Genomic DNA, 23,632 nt, shown 5'->3' with positions numbered 1-23,632 from the left:
GTCTCTATCAAAAAATAAACCTTAAAAAATTTAAAAAGTAACTAGCTCAAAATAATCTTTATGCCAAAGAGGTTTACTTTGGGGCAGGACACTCTGTTCTGCTTTTGTCCTGTCATTGAAATTTGCCCAATAACTTTCACAGAGATTGCTCTGTAGCTCACTGAAACAGTCTTTTAATCTTGAGAATAGGTAAGTTCAAAAAAACTTTTTAACTTTTATCTACTTTTGAGAGAGAGAGAGAGTGTGTGTAAGCAGGAGAAGTGCAGAGAAAGAGGGAGACACAGAATCCAAAGCAAGCTCCAGGCTCTGAGCTGTCAACAGGAGCCCAACATGGGGCTTGAACGCACAAACTGTGAGATCATGACCTGAGCTGAAGCTGGATGCTTAACTGACTGAGCCACCCAATCACCCTGAGAATAGGTAAGTTCAATTAAACAGTTGTGTTTCATTTCAGGAGGCTGTGTAACAGGTGGGCTTCCAAAAGTTAGGTCAATATGGTACAAGCAATCGTGTTACTTAATAAGAGGCATTTCTATGGGAAAGAAAACAGATGAACAGTTAAAGCAGACTGTAAACTCAGTCTGAGTCATGAGGGAAGATGGTTTAGAAGATTATATTAGGAAAGATTTTCTCTGCTGTTCAAGGTCCTTCCAGCTGGACTAAGAACCAAATTGACAGGGGATAGATTAACAGGCCAAGATAAAATGTAATTTCAGACATGAAATTCTAAACACAGTAAGGCACATGAGGCTTATATGAGATCTTGATCTACAGGAGGTAGGGGAGGATGGCCATTAATAGGAAGGCAAGAGGAGATGTTTGGAAAACAAAGGTTACCCTATCATACAGGTAAGTTCTTTAGATAAAGAGGAATCTCTGGTAATAGCTCTCTTCCTGGTATAGGCAGGCAGCTAAAGGGAAGATAAAAAGGTTTTCCTGAATCTGCTACGTTTTGATTGCTTTGAACTCAAAATAACATTCATGCCAAGGTGGCCCATCTTGGGGCAAACTGCCCTTAAACCTTATAGTCCCTCTTCCGAAACTTATGTGAAGTTTCATACCTTAAAGTTTGAGTTGGTAGATGGTTTCATCTTGTTGAACCAGTCTTAGTCCTTATATTCAGTTCAATTAAACTCTTTCAGGAAGTGATGACCCAGGTATGTTCTCAAAGTTAGGCCTATTGTTCCAGTAATCAGTTATTTAATAAGAGGGCTTTATATGGAAACAAAAGAAAAACAATGGTTAGTAATTGAACCAAATTGGAAACCAGTTTCTGAGTTCTGAAAATAGCCAGTCAAGAAGATTTCTAGATGTCAAGCTTGAAGCATCTTTAGATAGAGTAAGAGCTGTTGTGATTTCTCTGACGTTTACATCAAGCTGTTCATATTTAGTTTGCAGGCTTCAGGAAAAAGGAAAGTTTAAATTCTCAAATATATCCAACTCAGAAAGATTAGAGAAAAAATGAAAATATTCATTTGAAGAGTTGTAGCTAGGCATTGTAGGAAACTAGAAGAAATCAGGAACTAGTCTAGTTTCTAATGAACAGTATTCAAATCTAATATTTACTCAGGTAAGTTATCAAAACATTTTCTTTCTGTATTCACACTCATTTCTACCAAAGACAGCCAAATCAATATTAATTTGTTTGCAGTTTCAAAAAAACTGGGCCTGATTATTTGCATAAGTACTACAAGAATAGCAATTGACCATATAGGCTCTTTAAAACCTGCTTTGCTGGTACTTTATATAAGGGGTCTTTTTTTTAACAGCCCCTCAAGGCCAGAAACAAAGCCAAATACTTGTCATCAGACCTCACCTGCAATAGCTATACATATGGGTGAATTCCTCTTTTTCTTGAGGTCCCCCACATATTGCTAGGTTTCTGTACCTTCTTTACTCACCTGGTAAGGCTGCTGGGGATTCTGTAAGCAAGTATCAGGCTGATATTTCCCAGGGGCTTTATTAGCTCCGGAAAATCCAGCTTAGTTCTTGAAAGCTGTCTGGTCATATCTGAGCCCATGCATGTTTCTCCCAAGCATGCCATTCCAGTCAAAGCCTTGGTAATATAATCAATATTTCCAGTAGTTTCCTGTCACAAGAAGGGATTCTTATTGAACATATGCAAATTTATTGCCATAAAAATATAAGAATACTGACAGTTTCAAAATTCTGGATTCTGAAATCAGGTAGGGATAAATGATAAATGTTTCAATTGGAATATATCTGTGTGAACAATCAAATTTCTGGAAATTCAGTTAGCTGAAAAGAAAATTTTTTTAAGACTATATTTTCCAGATTAAAATATTGCTGACTTTTTAAAAAAGTCACACAAATTACAATTATCCTCTCCAGTTTTTTTACTCCCATGTTACTAATTTTTGTTCTGTTTGAACACAGTATTTGCACTAGTTCTGGAAATTCTTATCCAGTTCAATTTTTATGACGTTAAGGTTATGAGAAACCTGTTCTCAGAGTTTAACACATTTGCAATAGCCTCAGTAAAACAGTAACTGTAAATGATAAGACTTACAAATGGCCATGGTTAAAGATCTCATTAGAGTTCATCACAATGCAATTGACAAGGAAATTTGCTTACTTCTGTAACGTACAACACTTCAAGATAATAACACAAGGACATCAGACGTCTAGGAGTTTTCTACTATTTTTAGAACATTTATTTTAATAACATAACTACATAAATGCAATTTATGTACAAATTACAAAATACAAGAGGATTTAGTATCACCTATTTGACAAACCTTTCCATATAATTTAACATACCAAATAAGCTTAATTAGTTTAATTTCTCAAAAAATTTTAAAATGTCCCAGGAACTCTCAGGAGTATCTCAGACTGTGGTCAAACATGAAAAGATTTTGACATTTGATAAGATAGGATCATATCATTATGAAACCAGATTTAATTATCCATTTAATCAAACTGGCAATAAAGGATACCAAAGCCAATACAGAAGGTTATAGTTTTGAGCAAAATTTAGTTCTTAGACATAGGAAAATATGTTGACAAAGCACAGAATTCTTGTTTTCTTTAAAGGTAAAGAAAAACATGTTTACACAATTTCTTAAGAACAAATCAGTAGTTCAAGAAAACCATTTTTTTCATGAAAACAATTTTATTTTTGCATCAATGTATTTTTATATTAAATTGTAGCCAGTATTGACTGTATATAAAATTCATTTCTGAAGATTCCTTTTCCATAAACCTTCTACAACTTTCTATCTTACATTCGGATTTTGTCCTGTTTTTATCCAACAAAAATGTATTCCCATTTCTCACTTGCACACAGAGTTGTTTCTCTCATTATTTCCAGTAGTCTTATTTATTAGAATTCTTACCCCTTAGTGAAAATTAAATTGTAACTGTAGGGTCCAAGGGCAGTCTACCCCAAGATGGGCCAGTTAGGCATGAACTTTATTTTTAGTTAAAAGCAATTGGGGTGCCTGGGTGGCGCAGTCGGTTAAGCGTCCGACTTCAGCCAGGTCACGATCTCATGGTCCGTGAATTCGAGCCCCGCGTCGGGCTCTGGGCTGATGGCTCAGAGCCTGGAGCCTGTTTCCGATTCTGTGTCTCCCTCTCTCTCTGACCCTCCCCCGTTCATGCTCTGTCTCTCTCTGTCCCAAAAATAAATAAACGTTGAAAAAAAAATTAAAAAAAAAAAAAAAGCAATCAAAACCAAGTAGATGCAGCAAAAGCTCTCTTCCTCAGCCTCAGTTGCCTAAAGTTACATGGGAAAGTAGGGCCTGTATTTCAATACAGGGCCTGTGTTTCAATTCCCCTTTAAGAAACTTACCTACAAAATTGGGCAACCTTGTTTTCAAAAGATCTTCTTTTGTGTTCCTGCCAATGGTTTTCTCCGACCCCCTACCCCTCTTTTTATTCCTGTTACCTCGCTGTCTTTGGAATTTCATGTCTGTATAGATTCCATCTGTCTCATGTTAATTTGATTCCAAGTTTAGCTAGAAGGGCCTTCAAGGGCAGAGGATGTTCTTCCTCTTTAACATAAGTAATTGTGAACTGTTTGTTATACCAATATTCTTCAGGAATTTTTGAATTCATCTCATAATGTCTAGAAAGGTACCTTTTTATAGTATAATTTTTCAATAAAGCAAAAACCTGGTTTACTAACAGACTCCTATTTAATTTCTCTATAAGACAAAAGTAAATCTGTTTAGTACTAAATATTTTATTATTTGGAAATCATCTAGATATTTAATAAATGATGATGAATTAAGTGACATTTAGCTTAGCAAAATTTAAAGTTTCAGATTGCCAAGCTTTGCCAACAAACTTTTTACCTTTTAATCTCACTTACATTTCCCTAAAGCATTAACAAAGTCAATCTTTTTCTAACATTGAGCAAACAGGTAGAATAAGAGTCTTCTATTTAATACTGATAACTCTAAAGACATGTTTATTTTAATTAAACCAATAACCTTAAATTAGCTTTGATACCAAATATTTTCTCAGATCTCACAGATTTGAAAATACATTTGGGTTAGTTTCTATCCATTTGAATTTTGGAATGCCCAATCCTTATAAGCACTTGCCTTTAAAATAACTAAACAGAGCTCCTTGACAAATTAATTTGAGCAATACCATCTACAGGTAGAGAAAATATTTCACATACATACAGAAACAAGATGCAAACAAAATCTTATAACTTTTGTTTTACTAATACCTGTAGGGAAGACATTAGGAGCCCAAATTCCAAATACAGTAAAACCTTGGGTTGAGAGCATAATTCATTCCAGAAACATGCTTGTAATCCAAAGCACTTGTATATCAAAGTGAATTACAAGAACCATTGGTTTTGACTTGTTTCTGGAGTTGCATTTCTGGCTCTGTAGAGATTTGTAAAGACAGTTTTTTGCAAAGAAAAAGAGCAAAGACAGTTTTTTTTAATTCCCCGAAGAACTAGATTATAGCCTTAATATCAAGGGACTGGCCCATCTTTTTAAATAAATTTGCTTATATTGCAGATTTTTAACTAAAATGTAATAAAATAGATTTATATCTTTAAGTCTATATAACAAAAGCTTTTCTGGGTATTTAATTCAACTGGGCTTTTATTAGTCCCTGAATAATGGCCTTTCACAGATCATTTGTAGGAGAGCCTCAGGGAAATTTGGGGTCCTCCTTCCTCTGTGAAGGGCAGTCGTGGATAGTCATTAATCTTTTTAATTTTTGATTTCCTTAAATTTGGTAGGATCTTTCAAAAATAGACGTAGAAGAGCTTTATACGTAGAAGAGCTTTATCTGCTATCCAGGGTGAGAAGAAAGGCTAGTAAAAACAAGAGGGGCCAGTCTGATGTTGGAGGCTGGATACTCACCTTGCACACTTTTCGGCTTCTGTAATCTTGCTTGCCTCCTGTGTCCACCAACTGCCTGGATAGCACCACTGATAGAGGGTTGAGAGACAAAAGAAAAAGGGGAGGGGGCACCTACCATCCCATCCATAAAAGGAGGCAGATGGCAAGGTTTGGGGCTCAGCCTTTAGAAGTGACTCTGCTGGGCCAGCACCTGTGTGCAATAAACAGTCTTTCCCTGATTCCCCCAGTGCATGTGCCTTGTCTCTTCCTCAGCACCAAGTATTTGCTGTAACATTTGGTACATTGGCCGGGAAAATTGACAGCTGCGCTGGCCCTTTGAGCCACCATTGTCAGAGGCCATGCTTCGAGGCCCCTGGGGATGGAAAGGAAGGCATGGCGCCCGTGATTTAACTGGACCTGGACCCTTGCTGGGCCTGGCAATAGTTGGCCCTCACTGCGCTGGGACGGACTCCAGGCGGAATCAGAAAATTCTGCCAGTATGGGACATCGGATTGGGTAAGTGTCCCCGGGGACCCAGGACCAAGTTCAGGCCCACCCTAGAGGCAGAAGGGGTGCCTGATCACCTCTGGGGTGACAGAGTCGCCAAATAGGACAGGGAAGTCCTGGGTGGAAGTCTGCAGTCTGTCTGAATGTGTGTGTGAGTGCAAGTGCTCCATGGTCTCAGCTACGGAGCCTGAGTGGGTCCTATCCTGTGACTCCATGATGACCTCATACAACTCAAGGCAGAATCAGGTCTGTAGACGTCTGATTGGAGTCAAGGGTTTATACTGACCTGCCAATGCTAAGAGCCTCTAAATCCCTGTGAGGGGAGTGGCCAGGAGGAGGAAGGGATCTCTTCCCTCATGTTTGTCTTGTGACACCATACATTGGGAGGGATCTATCTATTATACCAGAAAGGGGCGGGGGGGGGGGGGAGTTTCTCAAAACCAACTGTTTCAGAATGTATGATTAAGAATTTTAAAAAGGGATTTTCAGATGACCATGGGGTCAAATTGACCCCCAGGAAGTTACACACGCTCTGTGAATTAGAATGGCCCACATTTGGTGTAGGCTGGCCCCCTGAGGACACCCTAGCTGTCCCCATAGTCTGAGCTGTTTATAAAGTAGTTAATGGAGACCCTGTACATTGATCAATGGCTGGAAATAGCCCAAGTCAAGCCTCCTTGGGTCCACTTCTGCATTAATAGTAAGGGACAATGTAGGGTCTTAGTGGCATGGGCCAAGAAGCAGACTTCACAGCACAAAAAACTACCCCCCATCCTCCAAGAAAATTCAGAAATCCCTCCATTTCTGCCACCATATGCCCCCAGCACCCCATCAATCGAGGGAGGGGAACCTTGCCTGCCTGACAGTCCACCCCCATTGGTCTTGCCTCCACCAGCAGCTGGTCCGCCCCAGCCAGGGACACCTGAACTGGTAGGAAGATGCCTTAGGTCTGTGACTCAAGGTCCAAAGCCCCCAACGGCAATACAGATGCCATTGTGGGTTCCCCAGGATTAGGCCCCGATGGGACCCTCCAAGAAGGGGGAATCAGTTTTCTACTACCAACCATTCTCCACTACTGACCTCCTCTACTGGAAACACCACATACCACCCTACTCTGAGAAGCCATAGGCGATGATAGATCTCCTAGAATCCATAATCCAGACTCACTGCCCTGTCTGTGTTGACTGTAAGCAGCTTCTTACCCTTTTCAACACAAAAGAATAACAACAAATTGTCACTGAAGCCAGAAAATGGCTCCACATTGAGGCACCAGATGGGAATCTAGATGTTGAGGCTTGGGTATAGGAGGCTATGCCTCAAGAGGAGCCCCACTGGGACCCCAACACAGAGGTGGAAAGGGCCAGATTAGAAAGACACCCACTCGTCTTTCTCCAGAGGGTAAAAGCAGGGGCCAAAAAGACCACCAATGTGGCAAAGGTATCTGAGGTCCTACAAAAGCCAGAAGAGAGTCCGTCTGATTTCTATGAAAGATTATGTGAAGCCTTCAGAGTTTATACTCCATTTGACCCAGAAGCCCTCAAAAATCAGCTCATGGTCAATGCTACCTTTGTGGGACAGGCCCAAAGTGACATTAGACAGAAGCTCCAAAAATTAGAAGGATTCACTGGGGAAAAAAAGCCAACGAATCATTGGAAATCGCCAACAAGGCTTTTGTAAACTGGGAACAAGCTGCCAAAAAGGAGACAGACTTCTCTTGGCTGCTGCCTCCACCCCCTCTGGAAGGGCCCCCCCAGACACCACGAGGGATGCAAGAACAAAAAAGGGTGCCACTGGGATGGGATCAATGTGCCTACTGCAAGGAATTTGGACAGTGAAAAAATGAATGCCTTAACCACCAAAAAGGGAAACCAAAAACCTCTGCTCCACTCAGCTGCTACCAACCAGAACCACCTGAGGCTGACCTGAACAGACTGGCAGGAGTGGACTCTGATTAGGAAAGACTGGGCTCTATCCAACTAGGCCACCATGAGCCCATGGTCAAAATGAAGGTGGGGGGCCAAACAATAGACTTCATGGTCAACACTGAGGCTGAACACTCTGTGATGACACACAAGGTGGCACTTTTGTCAGGTTGAGAAGTCACCATCACAGGAGTCTCACGGGTGCAAACTGGAAGGCCATTTTGTGGTCCCCGACTGGGGGAGTCACCAAGTAGTTCATGGATTCCTGTATCTACCCTATTGCTCAGTCTCACTGTTAGGTAGAGACCTCCTAACCAAGTTGAGTGCAGTAATGGCCTTCTCCTCAGATGGACAGATGTAATTGTGCCTAAACAAAAAAGCCTAACCCATAATTTTGTCCCTGATGATTCCATGGGAAGAGGAATAGAGATTATATACTTCCCCTCCCAGTGAGCCAACTGTGGCTCCCAAGCTAGAAGCTGAATTCTCTTCAGTTGGGGTAGAAGGAAACCCCCTGGTCTGTCAAAAAACCACCCCCTGATATTAACTGACCTAAAGCCTGGATCCCAACCTGTCAAAATATGCCAATATATAGTCCCATGAGAGGCACACCTGGGGATCCCGACACACTTGCACAGGCTACTCAAATGGGACTTGTAAAATGATGCCAGTCCCCATGGAATACTCCCCTGCTGCCCATGAAAAAACCTGGGACAAATGATTACCACCCTGTGCAGGACCTAAGAGCCACTAATCAAGCAGCCGTCATGCTGCATTCAGTATTGCTTAACCCATACACTCTACTAGGACTCATACCCTTGGAAGCAGGATGGTTCACTTGCCTAGATTTAAAAGATGCCTTCTTCTGTCTCCAGCGAGTGCCTAATAGCCAACCCCTATTTGCTTCTGAATGGGAAAACCCTACCACAGGGGCAAAGGAACAGTTCACTTGGACTAGACTGCTTCAAGGATTCAAATAATTCACCAACCTTATTCAGCTGGGCTTTGGCATATGATTTAGCCAGGTTCTGGGACAGGACCTAGGATGCATCCTCCTCCAAGGTATGGATGATCTTCTGCTAGCCAGTCCCATGCAGACCCAGTGCTGGGAGGGAACCAGAGCCCTATTCAGGTTACAAGCAGAGGCAGGATATCAAAGAAAAAGGTGTCAAAGAAAAAGGCACAGATTTGCCAATAGGAAGTTAAATCCTTGGGCTTCAAAATTACCCAAGGCAAATGGATGCTGGGAGCCCAAAGGAAACAGGCAGTTTGTGCCATTCCAGTTCCCATTACCTGCGAGCAGGTCCAAGAGTTCCTGGGAGCAGCAGGATTCTGTTGAATATGGATCCCAGGGTTCTCTGAGTCGGCCAGACCTATATATGAGGCACTGAAAGGGTAAGAGAGAGCACCCCTTTTCTGGGTCCCTAATCAAGAAAAGGAGTTCAAAACAAAACTCAGAGGCACTAGCCTTGAGAGTCCCAGATGTATCATGAGATTTCAACTGTTCATACCTAAGAAGGGAGTGGCCCTCGGGGTTCTTACCCAGGAATTTGGACGTTGGCAAAGACCAGTGGCATACCTTTCAAAGCAGATTGACTCAGTGGCCACACTGTCTGAGAGCACTAACAGCCACCACACTTTTAATCATGGAAGCAGACAAACTCACGTTTGGGGTAAAACCTAAATGTTAAGGTTCCCCATTCTGTTAAAACCTTGATGGATGCCAGAGGGCCATACAATATCAGGGACTGTTATGTGAGAACCCGTGAATAAGACTGGAAGCTATCAACTCTAAATCTGCCACTTTCTTGCCTGCAGTGGTGGGGTCCCCAGAACATGATTGTCTAGAGGTACTTGATGAAGTATATTCTAGCCAACCTGACCTATGAGACAGGCCCTTACAAAATCCTGACCTCATCCTGCACACTGACGGCAGAAGCTTCATGAACAAAGGCAAAAGATATGCTGGTTATGCAGTAGTCTCTGATTTTGAGGTCACAGAAACAAAGGCCCTTCCACGAGGTTGGTCAGCCCAAAAAGCAGAACTGTGGGCCCTACTAAGAGCACTAGAATTCAGGAAAGACAAACAGGCCAACATATACACTGATTGGCACTATGCCTTTGCCACTCTACGTGTACATGGGGCTCTATACAAGGAGAGAGAACTTGTGACCGCAGGAGGAAGAGAAATCAGAAATTGGGAAGAAATCCTAAAGCTATTAAGGGCAGTCTGGGAACCAAGGGAGGTAGCAGTCATCCACTGCAAGGGACACCAGAGGAAAGGAGTCAGCATTGGAAGGGAATCGACAAGCTGACACCACAGCTAAACAAGCAGCAGAAAAACAAACAACACCCTCAAAAATCATGCCCCAGAGCTGCCAACTTCCCCAAAGTACACAATCCAAGAAACAAAATGGGCACAACAGGAAAAAGGCCAGACAAAAGAAGGATGGTGGGTACTTCCAGACCAAAGAGTCTATGTACTGGAGCAGCTAGCATACCAGGTGGCTCTCCTACAGCATGAGCTTACCCACCTAGGAAAAACTGCCCTTGAAACCTTATTAAGCCATTACTATGTAATTGCTTGACTCTAATCCCCCTGTGCCTAGGTCTCTCAATGCCACCTCTTCTGTGCTCAAAATAATGCCAAACAAGGCCCCACTGGGCCCATAGAAGTCCAACACTGTGGTCAGGCACTCTTCAAAGATTTAGAGGTAGAGTTTATCAAAATAAGACCCAGTAAAGGATACAAATATTTTTTTGGTATTAATCTGCATGTTTTTGGACTGGGTTAAAGTCTATCCCACACTCACCAAAAAGGCAAGAGAAGTACCCAAAGCCTTGCTAAGGGATATCGTTCCCAGACATGGAATACTGTTAACCATAAGCTCAGACAATGGCCCAGCCTTTGTGGCCGAGGTGGTGCAACAAGTAGCCAAAGCCCTAGATATCCAAAGGTACTTAACAGCAGCCTACCAGCCCCAGAGTTCAGGGAACATATGAACTAGACCCTTATATCAGCCATGGCAAACTATGTCAGGAAACTAACTTGTCCCGGCCAGATATACTACCCCTAGCTCTTCTCCAAATATGCTGTACATCCCGGGCAAAAATAGGATTCTCCCCCTTTGAGATCCTATATGGAAGACCCCTTCACTAGTCAAATTCAAGGGGGACCTGACAGAGCTGGGGAATTTAGCAATATAAAAACAACTACAAGGACTTGGGAAAACTGTATTTGAGATACATAGATGAGTGGCATCTATGGAATGTCACCTAGGAATAATTATATTCCCCCACAAACCTGGGGATCAGGCTTGGATAAAAGACTGGAAAAAGGAACTGCCTAAACCTCCCTGGAAGGGACCTTACCTAGTTGTGCTAACCATGACCACAGCTCTCAAGGTTGCAGGACTAACCACATGGATCTACTATTCTGGAGTAAAGGCAGCCCATCTGTCACCTGACAACCACTTGAAATGGAAAGTAATGGCTAACCAGAATAATTCTCTATAGATCACTGTTAGGAAGATAGCAGACAATAAGTGGCCTGCAGCCAACACCTGAGAACTCTCTGTAACCAGAAGCTTGAGGAAAATCACCAAGCAACTTAAATGAACTGTAACCAATTGTTCTCTCTCAGATTTCATGGTTCTCAGGTTTCATATTCTCTTTCAATATGTGTTGCTCTACTCTTTGCGTAGGGCTGACCCAAGTCACTCCCGCAGACTAGCACCTCAGTCACAAACTCTTGTTAGCCTTCCTCTACTTACTAGTGTCAGGATGCATTATTCTCCTTAGATGTATATTATCTGCGTTATGATTGATGTCTTTCTCTGCATGTTGTTCTCTACTGTTATAACCGACTCCTACCCCAGGATGGGATCGCCCTACTTCCTGTCCTTGCTACACATATTCCTGTTCCTAACCTGTTCAAGAGGAGTCTTCTCACTCCCACCATGCAATGTATGACTTATACTTGCCCTTGTCCCCCAAGGCACAAAGAACCATTCAAGTCATAACTCTTCTTATTGCCTTAGGAATAACGACAAGGGTGGGCACTGGAATAGTAGAGGAAACAAACCTGATCTCTTCAACCACTTATTATCATGGACCTAACAGATGACATAAAACATGTTACCAAATCCCTGATGGTTTTACAAGACCAAGTAGACTCCCTAGCAGTGGTAGTCTTACAAAATAGAAGAGGGCTGGACCTGCTAACTGCCAAAAGGGGAGGATTATGTCTCTTCCTAAATGAAGAATGGTGCTTCTCTGTCAACAAATCAGGGCTAGTCTGAGATATGGTCCAGCAGTTAAGGAAGCGAATCAACAGATAAAGACAGGAACTAGCAGATTCGTGAAACTCTTGGAGTAACATATGGAATTGGGCCTTTTGGCTCCTCCTTTTAGCTGGTCCTCTCCTAATGCTTTTCATAATCCTCCTATTTGGTCCTTGTATTCTTAATATGCTCCCCAGGTTTGTTTCCTCTCATCCAGAAGCTATAAAAGTCCAGATGATGCTCCAGTTGGACCGTTCTACCTGTCGCTACTCTCCTTTGGATGATGAAGAACCCTAGATGCCTGCCTCCCTTCCATGTCCTTATCCAGCAGGAAGAAGCCAGAATGGTCTTAGCCCCTCCTCCCATGGTGGCAAAGGGTTCCCTGGACCCCATAAATTGATTTTCTCTAAGTCTGCTACAGCAGCTTAAGAATCAAGAGGGTGGAATGAGAAGAAAAGCTACTAAAAACAAGATAAAACAGGTCAGCCAGATGTCTGGGGCTGCATACACCCCTTGCATACCTTTGGCTTCTGTAATCTTTCTTGCCTCCTGCTTCCAACTACTCATGTAGCACCACTGATAAGTGTCCCCTCTCCTTTTTCTTTTGTCTCTCAATCCCTTACCATCCCAGCCATAAAAGGAGGCAGATGCCAAGGTTCAGAGCTGAGCCTTTGGAGGTGACTCTGCTGGGCTGGCACCGGTGAGCAATAAACAGCCTTCTTCTCATTCCCCAAGTTCATGTGGCTTGTCTCTTCCTGGGCACCAAGTATTTGCTGTAACAAGGGGACATGAACCCTTGCAGTGGCAGCTGGGGGCCAAGGGATGTCTAGGATACACCTGCAAAGGACATTGCATAGGGAAGTCTGAAACTGGCAGAACCTGATTATAGAGCACTGGAAGGTAGCAGCAAAGCAAGCAAGCTTCAGTGCTACTCTTGGGTGGTTTTGTTACATTCATTTCCTGGTTTTCAGCATTTACATGAGCAACCTGTATACTTGAACCTAGAAATGAGGTTGGGGTGTTTCCTTTAAATCTTGTAGAGAAAGAGAATTTATGTTGGAAGTGGACACTTAAGTCTAACTTCTTCTTTTTCTCATGAGAGACCCTAAGGTTAGCCATTATACAAACAACACAATTGTGGACACTTAAGTCTAACTTCTTCTTTTTCTCATGAGAGACCCTAAGGTTAGCCATTATACAAACAACACAATTGTGAACTCTCCATAAAGAATATTTTTCTTTTAAATATAACCAACTTAAAGGATCCAGCATCTGACTATTGGCAAGTAGGATCTATTATTAGCAACTTAAATCAATAAGCCTTTTAATGGTTTAACTAAATATGTAATAGATATCCTAACAGGGTATAGCTGAGGGAGTCTCCATGATCCAGAACTTTACTCTGCAAATTAGTTTAAGAAAGAAGAGGACTTTGTTGCACAGGTGGTAAGGAAGGTGTAATGAAAATGGTGTCTCTAAACTTCCACAAATCATGAGATGCCTCCAGTCACAGACCTGCTCATCTGTGACACTGAGCAGGTGCTATTAAATTGGGACTTTCCAGAACTAACAAGCAACAAAGGCTGAGCTCACAAAGGTTCCTATGGGCTGGAGCCTCTCATGACAAACACCTTGGAGAGCCAGCACAGCTGGACAAAAATAGAAAGACTTGGATCCCCAGTCTATTTGCCCACTAAGGTGTACCCTGGTAAGTGCACCTATCCCACTGGTCACAAAGCCAATCTCTTAGAACAAAGAATGAGATGAAAAGAAAAGCCTCATCTGGTTTTTCTCTTGGCTAAGCCTTGGGTCTCTTGGATCCACACTAATACCTAGGAGGGATGTACTGCAGGACTGAGAACATGTGTGGTTTTACAGTAACCTCATTGCATGGAAGTTTTCTTGAGGTCGATGGGTGACCTAATGTCAATCTAACCCATTCCATGACCAACTCATCCTAACACAGTAGTTTGTGAGTTAGGTGGTAAACACCCTACCAGCTTTTAAGTGCTTGACCTATGCCGCCAATTTTGCAGCTTTCACTTCCAAGATTATTCCTTACCAGAAGGCTTTAACCACAGCAAAGCTTGTCTAAACAGATGCCGGTCTGATGAGAACTGTGAACATTGACATTTTTATGACAAACAACGAAAGAAGAAAGAAAGAAAGAAAGAAAGAGAAAGAAAGAAAGAAAGAAAAGAAAGAAAGAAAGAGAAAGAAGGAAAGAAAGAGAAAGAAGGAAAGGAAAGGAAAGGAAAGGAAAGGAAAGGAAAGGAAAGGAAAGGAAAGGAAAGGAAAAGGAAAAGGAAGACCATCCATGGGAGGAAATGGATTAGTAACCAACTACCATACCAAATTTAACCAAAGAGCCACTAAATGCAAAAATCCAGTTCCAAAAAGTATTTTCTGCTGCTAATCTAAACTTAGGAGAGAAAAAGTACCTGTACCACTCTTGCTCCATCAGACTCCACAGATAATATTCCTTACCATGTCAGCCTCCTGAAATCTCTACCTTTTGTCAGCTGTTTGTCAGATTTCTCAAGGATCTCTCAGCTACTGCAGGGTGTCAGGTGAGTGGTGTCCTGCTGAGTGTGCCAACTGTTGGAGAGGAAGAATTTTCTCTGCTGTTCAAGGTACTTCTGGCTGGACTAAGAAACAAATTGACAAGAGACATATTAACAAAAGAAAATCAAATTTAATATCAAATGGACAGGGAATCCACAGAGACCTGAAATTCTGAAGACAAGCAACATGAGGTTTATAGGATATCCTGAGCTAAGGAGAGGCATAAAGATTTGAGGATACAAAGTGGGAGGATGATCACTAACGGGAAGGTAAGAGAAGATGTTTGGAAAAAAAGGATACCCTATTATGCAGGTCAATTTCTTAGCTATTAACAGAGATTCCTCTTTTTCTGATATAGGTGGGCAGTTGAGGGGGAGGTAAAGAGCTTTTCCTGAATCTATTAAGTTTTAATTTTAACTCAAAACTACATTCATGCCAAAGTGGCCCATCTTAGGGTAGCCTGGCCATGACCCCTAGTTTCTAAATGTCCAGTTTGAAGCATCTTCAGATGGAGTGAGAATGGGCAGTGGCAATCTGACAGGCTTTTCTGGTTTGCAGGTTGAATGTTTCTGTTGATGTTTTTGAATGGGTCACACATCATCAGGCATAAAGATTGTCCATAAATGAGATATTGTGGTTTTTTTAAAGTTTATATGTAGTCATTCAATTTCAATGTGCTTTGGGAAAAGGTAAAGTGTTGTTCTTAGTGATTCCAGGTCAAAAAAAGTGGAAGAAAATTGGAAACATTAGTTTGAAAGTTTTGGCCAAACATTTGAGGGAACTAGAAAAAATCGGGATCCAGCCCAGTTTACAGGTAGAAAACAAACCCTTAAAGATAGTTAACAGCGTTAACTAGTATCCACAAAGGGATGTTATAGTTTCTACTGAAACTGAAGTTTTATTCTACAATCACCCTCATTTCTACAAATAATAACCATAGGCACTAAATTGTTTGCAAAATAAGTTTACTTTAAACGTGGCATGATTATTTATATTAGTGCAACTAGAACAGTGATTGATCATATAGGTTCTTTTTGTCTGCTTTGCTGGAACTTTTCATAAGGAATATGGAATTTTTCATCAGAATCTCAGATTAGGCATTTAAAAGCCTTTTCAGGGTAGGACTCTGCCTTAGACTTTGCCTGCAATACCTATAGATTTGGGTAAATTCCTCTCTTCTCAAAGTCCCCAAGATATTCTGTGATTCTGGTCACATTCTTTACTCACTTGGTAGGGCTGATGGGAACACTTATAAGCAAGGTAGGAAATTATTTTTTCAAGGGGCTTTCTTGTTTCCATAAAGTCAACCTTAGATCCTTAAAAATCTCTAATCATATCTGATCTATGCACATTACTGTCAAATATGATATTTCAATCAATTGTTTCCGTTTGTGACCTATTACAAACAGAGCAGGCTCTTACTGCACTTTATAAATTTCTAAATTCTAGGGGCGCCTGGGTGGCTTGGTCGGTTAAGTGTCCGACTTCGGCTCAGGTCATAATCTAATGGCCTGTGAGTTCGAGCCCCGCGTCGGGCTCTGTGCTGACCGCTCAGAGCCTGCAGCCTGTTTCAGATTCTGTGTCTCCCTCTCTCTCTGCCCCTCCTCTGTTCATGCTCTGTTTCTCTCTGTCTCAAAAATAAATAAACGTTAAAATAAATAAATAAATAAATAAATAAATAAATAAATAAATAAATAAATAAATAATTTCTAAATTCTAAAGGCATCCAGTAGGGAGAAAATAAAATTGTTTCAATTCTGGTTACAAAGGTAAAATTTACCAAACTTTTGTCATAGATGATAGAAAAATCTCATTAAATCTGGAAATAAAAAACATTAATGAACCAGCAATGTTTCAAACAAAAAGACATCCTTATGAATTCATTCAGTCCCATGTATTTAATTCTTGATTTTCATCTTTTGTTAGTAGTTTTATTAATCCATCACTTTCTCCATTAGAGTTCTATAAATTCTTTCCCACTTTAGTGGTATGATATGAAAGTTATCAGAAAACTGTATTTGTCAAAATCCTTTCCACAGACCTCCTTGAAAACACTTTTGCAAGAGAATCAAAATAATAACTGTAAATAATAAAAATAATAAAATAATAAAAATAATAAAAATAATAAAAAAATAAATGGCATGGTTAAAGATGTAATGAGAATTTATTATAATGTAATTGAAAAGGAAATTTGGTTATTTCTGACATACATTTCACAATAACTATGACTAATAATATTAAGCCAAAACATATCAGATTTCTAGGAATTTCATAGAATTCTAGAATATTTATATTAACATATACTCCTCCAAATATGGTATAAACGTTTACTGTTTCTTATTTGACAATGCTTTCTATATGATTTAACATGTCCAATAAACCTAATTAGTGTAACATCTCTCTTTTCAAAAGGTGAGTAAACCTGTTGAGATGTTCCAAAGTTAGTCAAAAAGACTTCATTTAGAATTTGATTTTGCGATTTTTGTCAAAAATATCAAAAGGTTTCAGACATTTGAATAAATAGGATCACAGACCATTATGAAACACTGTTTAATCAAAGTGAGAATAAAAGATTTAAAGGTAAATACAGAATTCTATATATAAACTTGTGAGCAAAACCTAACTCTTTAATGTGGAGAAGATTCAGTTTTCTTAGGTAACCAAAAACGTGATAAAGCAACATCAAGTATAGGAAATTATTTTTATAAAATACAAAACCTTAGCTTTTGAGGCAGATCACTGAAAAGGTAAAGAAAAATCTTTTAGTCTCTTATCAACAGCAGACCAATAGCCCAAGCAAAGTTTCTTTTAGCTGTTACAAGGACAAAGTTAAATTTTAGTTTTACATAAGTACACTATTGCTATCCAAGCTTATTTTTAAAAGCCTTATAATGACAATTCAAATTTATTTATTGTTTTAATGTTTATTTATTTATTTTGGAAGAAAGAGAATATGAGGGAGGGTCAGAGAAATAGGAAGAGAGAGAATCCCTACAGGCTTCATGCCTCCAACACAGGGCTCCATCCCACGAAATACAAGATCATGATCCTGAGCCACCCAGACATCCCATGACAATCCAGTTTTAGCTAGCCTCTTGTTCTTTATTCTCTTCTTTCCCATTCTGAAATAACCAGTTATTCTTTAGGACAAAATTACTTTTATTTCCCTTGACAAAAATGTATCTCCATATCTTGTAACTTTTCTTACCCTAAAACATCCTACTTGCCCTGTATACCAACAGAAAATAGACTCTCTTACTATTGCTAGTAGTTCTAATCACATACAGTAATTAGAATTCCTAACCCTCAGAAGCCTTAATTTCTAGTGAAAACTCAGAAGTAAGTAATCGTGAACTGTTACACCAGAATTCTTTAAATTGGCAAATTTATGACTATATTTCATAAATTCTAAAAGTATATGCCTCTTTTTTTTTTTAATTTTTTTTTCAACTTTTTTTTTTTAATTTTTGGGAAGGAGAGAGACAGAGCATGAACAGGGGAGGGGCAGAAAGAGAGGGAGACACAGAATCGGAAACAGGCTCCAGGCTCTGAGCCATCAGCCCAGAGCCTGATGCGGGGCTCGAACTCACGGGCCACGAGATCGTGACCTGGCTGAAGTTGGACGCTTAACCGACTGTGCCACCCAGGCGCCCCTATGCCTCTTTTTCCAGTGTGGCACAAGACCTGTTAACTAGCAGACCCAAATAACTTCAGTTGTTTTTTTTTTTTTTTTTTTTTTTTTGGTAATAAGAAACGAAAAGAGATAAATCATTGTTCAATAATTAATGTTCAGTATTTTATCTTACTCAGAATTGATACTGATATTCAATGATTTTCTTTTTTTTTTTTTTTAATTTTTTTTCCAACGTTTATTTATTTTTGGGACAGAGAGAGACAGAGCATGAACAGGGGAGGGGCAGAGAGAGAGGGAGACACAGAATCGGAAACAGGCTCCAGGCTCTGAGCCATCAGCCCAGAGCCCGACGCGGGGCTCAAACTCACGGACCGCAAGATCATGACCTGGCTGAAGTCGGACGCTTAACCGACTGCGCCACTCAGGCGCCCCTGATATTCAATGATTTTCTATCACTTAGCAAAAGTTTAAGACCTAAAGTTACTGAAAAGATTTTGGGAGCTATTTCAAAGTAGTCCTATCCTCCTATAAAACCTCTTCATTGTTGGAAAGTTCATCTATAAACTTTCATTCCACCTAGATCTATGTAATTCACTGTTTTTAATAATCATATTAACATTGCTCATGAGAATTTTGAGACATTAGACAGAGTTAAGCCATCTTATTTTTCTCTTGCTGACAAATTTTCTAATGGAAATAACATGATCTTATTTGACTAGTAAACCCAGGTAGAATAAAAGTGGCACATCTGCATTATGTTTAATGCTAGTAACTCTGAAGATGTGCCTATTTTAATTAAACCAACAAACTTCAACTAGTTTTTATTTACAGAAGATTATTCTAAATCATATGAACTTGGAAAACATGAGGATTGGTTGTTACATTTCTGGAAATTTTGGGATACCCAATCCATATAAGTATTTTCCTTCAAGCCAACCAAATGTAGCTTATACAAATTAGTTTTGGTAATGCCATCTGGAGGTAGAAAAATACCACATATGTAACATACACACATAGACATATATAATCATACAGACACAGATCTTATAGCTTTTGTTCTAAAATTTTAGCCACGAGTCAAGTACAATCTAAAACTCATGAGCAGTTGGATCCAAAATGTGTTTCTGGCAGATGAAATAAGTTTACCTGCTCAGATGGCTAAAGCTATTTTAGTAATATTTGTGGAAAAGACACAAGAATTTTTATTTGCCAGATTTGTAATTAGCTCCTTTTTTCCTCCTCCTGATGAGGCCATTTCCCCCAAAGTTTCCCTTTCAAAGAAATAGCTGTCATCATCCAGAGAAGACAGGTTAGGAAGGCATATCTCAAAGGCACAGAGAAAAGGATATCCAAGTTTCTCCAAGGTGGAGTTTTGGTATATCTGACTGTTATCAGATGTCAAGCATAATTACTATTTAAATTTTTCCTTCTTAAGGGCAGGACAATTCTTATTCCCAATGTTCTGATTTTTTTTTTTTTTACAATATTTGCAAGCATTTTAAGATAAATAGGGGAGGTTTGGCAATTGGTAACAATAAGTGGGCTTTGAATTGCTTCTAGAGCTGCATTTCTGGTTTTATAAAGATTTTTAAGACAAAGAGTTTCTAATTCCTCAAACATTTGGACTGTGGCCTAAATGGATGGGTGAGTCAGCAGCTGGATATCAAATACATTATCTTTATACCAGAGAGATTTCCAACTAAGATGGAAATCAAAAGATTCCTACATTCTAGAGTTTCAACGTTTAATGCCATATGACTTTATAAAGTCTGTATACATGATTACCTTTTTTTTTTCCCCCTGGGAGTACAATTCAACCTTAGACTAATTTGCTTTAGAAGGAAAACCTCTTCTAATGTGTCTATCAGCCTGTGCACATTGGCTTCCAACTGAGACATTTTCTGATCATTTGTAAGAGGGTCTGGGAGAAATTCATCTGTTTTCTCTGTGAGAGGCATTTTCCCCATGTGGCAATCTGATTTGTCAGATAACTGCGGTATAAAAGGTAGGAAGAACACTCCTTATTAGCCAATCAAGTTCCCTGTGAGTAGAGTTGTGAATGTCCACTGATCCAACTCTTCTCTAAATTTGGTAGGATTTTATGAAATTGGAGGTTAAAAAAAAACTTTGTATAATGTCATCTTTCTATTGGTCCCAATAAAAAATTGTTTAGGATGAGAGCTCTCTAAAAATTTCCTGCAGTTCAAAAGATGCACTGTCCGGCCACTGACAAACATCTTCAATGATACATTCATTTCAATAGCAACTCAAATTACTAAGACTTCTTATGATTTGACTATGGATGCAAAAGTCATCCCAAAAGAGGGCACAGAAGACGCAGCCCCCCCTGATCCAAAAAGTTCACCTTCACAGTTAGCCTAAGAAAGAAAAGAACTATTGTTGCAGGCCATAAGAATGGTTTTAGTAAAAATAACATCTCTGTTGTTTCACAAAACCATGAGATGCCTGCAGCTGTAGCCCTGCTAATCTGTGACACTGGGCAGGTGCTACTGGAATGGAACTTTGGCAGCATTAACAACAAATGTTCAGATGACAAAGGCTTCTGAAGGACCAGAATCCCTAAAGATAAACTCTCCTGAGAGCTAGCTTGGTCAAAGAGAATGCTGCTTGCCACCTTGCATCTTGGATGCCCTAATTCAGCTGGGTGAGACAAGAGAGAATTTCCTCACCAGTCACAAAGTCATGCTCTTAAGATGTAGAACAAGACGAAAGGAAACCTCTTCTTGCCTGTGCTTCTTCACCTTATAACAAGAGAGACAAAATCATATAATGACATCTCTGAGAGGGAATAGAAAACAAGAGTACTCATAACAAAAATCTTTACAAGAGTCACTATACCCAAGAAACTAATTCACACAAATTTTTTCTCCTGTCAATCTAAATTTGGAAAAGAAAAGATAAGGGGTTTCGGTTTGTTTATTTTTTGAGACAGAAATAGTGGGGAGGACAGAAAGATAGAGAATCCCAAGCAGGGGCCATGCTGTCAGCATGGAGCCTGACTGGGGGCTCAAACTCACGAACCTGTGAGATCATGACCTGAGCTGAAGCCGGATGCTTAACTAACTGAGCCACCCAGTCTCCCACGGTTTGTTTTTTACCTTCTCCTCTCAATCAGGTATACAGAGATAGATCCAGGAGAGCTGACTTTGCTTACTCTCTGCCAGTCTTCCAGGATCCTGTCCACAGGCTCTGGAGCAACTATAGTATTGCAATGGGCCCCATCATGGGTCATCAAACTGTAGGGGAAGAAAAATAATTTTCCCTCTACCCTGTAGATACCTCTGACTTAGATTCCTGACTTAGACAACCCTGTAATAAAATACAGGTTAACAGGAGAAAAACAGAATTTTAATTCCATGCATGCCTCCTGTATACATGGGAGATATCCAAGAAAACTGAGTAACTCCCCTAAAATCACCTAAGCCACCAAATAAAGATAAAAAATGGATGGGGAAGGAAGACAATTATAAGGGAGGCTATCAGGCAAAGCAAAAAAGGATATAACACTATATGGATTTAAGTTGTTGCCTTTTCCACTGCTAAAAATTTCTAGATATTTAGTTATTTTTCTTTACTTGATACAGAGAAACACCCATATAAAAAATGTCCCTTACAAAAGGGTTAACTTCTACTTGGCTTTTAGACCTTCTCATGTATCTGCTGTCTCTTAAGAATAAGCAGCTTGGGGCACCTGGGAGGCTCATTTGGTTAAGTGTCTGACTCTTGATTTCAGCTCAGGTCAAGATCTCACTTTGTGGGACTGAGCTCACATCTGGCTCTGAGCTGAGAGCACGGAGCCTACTTGGAATTCTCTCTCTCTTCCTCCTCCCAGTCATGCTCTGTCTCTCAAAATAAATAAACATTAAAAAATAAGAATAAGCATTTCAAAATAATATTTATGCCGAAAAGGCAGATTTGGGGGCAGCATATTCTGCTCTCCATTACTGGACATTGTCATGGGTAACTCCATATATACTATTTTGTTTAATTCTTATAATAACTATGAAATAGAAATTACCTCCATTATACAAATGAGGAAATACAAGCTCATAAAAGTTAATTACATTGTTGAAAATAATATATTTAGTGTCTAACCCGGGATTATAGTTTTTTTTCCTGGCCCCAAATTCAGTATTCCTTCCACATGATACCTTCTTCTGTAATCTTAGACAATATAGTCCAGAAAGATGAATTTAGGAAAAATGAAAACATATCTACAATCTTTTAGGAAATCTATTTCCCTGAGGAAGACCATAAATGTAAAACTTATATTTCCTTTTCAGATGTAATTTTTTTTATTAATTCCAACCCTAGCGTTGGGCTCAAACTCATGACCTTGAGATCAAGAGTTGCATGCTCTACTGACTGAGCCAGTGAGGTGCCCCTCCTTTTCAGATATAATTTAGTATTTTGTCCATATTTTATTAAGGTAATTATCTGATTAGATTTATGTGAAGCTCAGAGTCTAGCATATGAAGAAAACAAGTCAATCAATCTAATTCCAGTGCTGGAGGCTGTGTAATAAGATATCTATATGCTATTGAATAAAAGTCCTGCACTAACTTCTGATGTTAGCAGAATACAAATGGTTCTCTTACAGCAGTGTAAGTTGATTCTGCATAACTACAACATTATTTTTTAAAGTAGAGGTGGGCTCAAAAAAAAAAAAAAAAACAAAGACAAGAAAAGAAAACTACAGGAAGTCTCCCAAGATGAGAAGAAAGAGAAAGAGAAAGTGGGAGGAAGAAGAAAAAGAACAGTGAGTTAAATTCTGAATAGTGCCAATAAACAATTACAAAAGTTTCCCCATATCTAGTAGCATTTCTGAGCTTAGAAGATACCTAGACATTCTGCAAGGTGAGGGTGCTGAACATTAGGGTAGAATGCTGCATCAGAGCCAAAGTAGTTGCAGTTATATATGCTTTTGGCTCCAGTGAAGCAAGTGCAAAACTTATGTGGCAGAAAGTCACCATACACTGAACATTCAGAATTCTCAAAATTATTTAATTAAAATAAACTTGATTTTTAGAAATCACCTAACAATGAATGAAATAGGCCACCATGAGTGAGAGTCCTCAGAAACAATGAAAAATCAAATTTAAATGGCCAAAACTTGGAGATACTTAACCAAGCAGACCAAGTAGAAGTTTTATAAATGAAAAATAGATTAATTAAAATTAAAGCTCAGTGGCTATATTAAATACTTTTAGACAACTAAAGAGACAACTAGAAACAAGAACATGAAAATATAAAATGAAGATTAAGAACTATTTTTGTTAAGTTTATTTATTTTGAGAGAGAGCGTGAGCTGGAAAGAGGCAGAGAGAGAGGAAAGAAAGAGAATCCCAAGCAGGCTCTGCACTAATAAAG

General features: G+C 39.6%; 2 long non-coding RNA genes across 8 annotated transcripts in view; one reads left to right on the top strand and one right to left on the bottom strand.

The window, feature by feature from the left end:
* The window catches only part of LOC123383074, an 89,052-nt gene extending 76,677 nt beyond the window's left edge, over positions 1-12,375 (top strand). The window contains exons 2-3 of the long non-coding RNA XR_006592386.1: positions 5,604-5,846; positions 12,240-12,375. This is a non-coding gene — a long non-coding RNA (uncharacterized LOC123383074). The remainder of the gene's footprint in view (positions 1-5,603; positions 5,847-12,239) is intronic.
* LOC109496163 overlaps positions 1-23,632 on the bottom strand; it is a 237,489-nt gene that overhangs the window by 37,903 nt on the left and 175,954 nt on the right. For 5 of the 7 annotated variants that reach the window (XR_002152042.2, XR_006592380.1, XR_006592383.1 and 2 more), the window contains 6 exons: positions 14,555-14,690; positions 9,053-12,879; positions 8,749-8,883; positions 5,352-5,419; positions 1,902-2,089; positions 1,062-1,212 (listed from right to left, as the gene is read on the bottom strand). This is a non-coding gene — a long non-coding RNA (uncharacterized LOC109496163). Of the gene's footprint in view, positions 1-1,061; positions 1,213-1,901; positions 2,090-5,351; positions 5,420-8,748; positions 8,884-9,052; positions 12,880-14,529; positions 14,691-23,632 lie in introns of all 7 variants that reach the window. The other 2 variants (XR_006592381.1, XR_006592384.1) reach the window with 2 other exon arrangements.

The sequence above is a fragment of the Felis catus genome, chromosome F2 (genome assembly GCF_018350175.1).
Source record: "Felis catus isolate Fca126 chromosome F2, F.catus_Fca126_mat1.0, whole genome shotgun sequence".
NCBI lineage: Eukaryota > Metazoa > Chordata > Mammalia > Carnivora > Felidae > Felis > Felis catus.
This window is presented reverse-complemented; position numbering and strand designations above follow the sequence as displayed.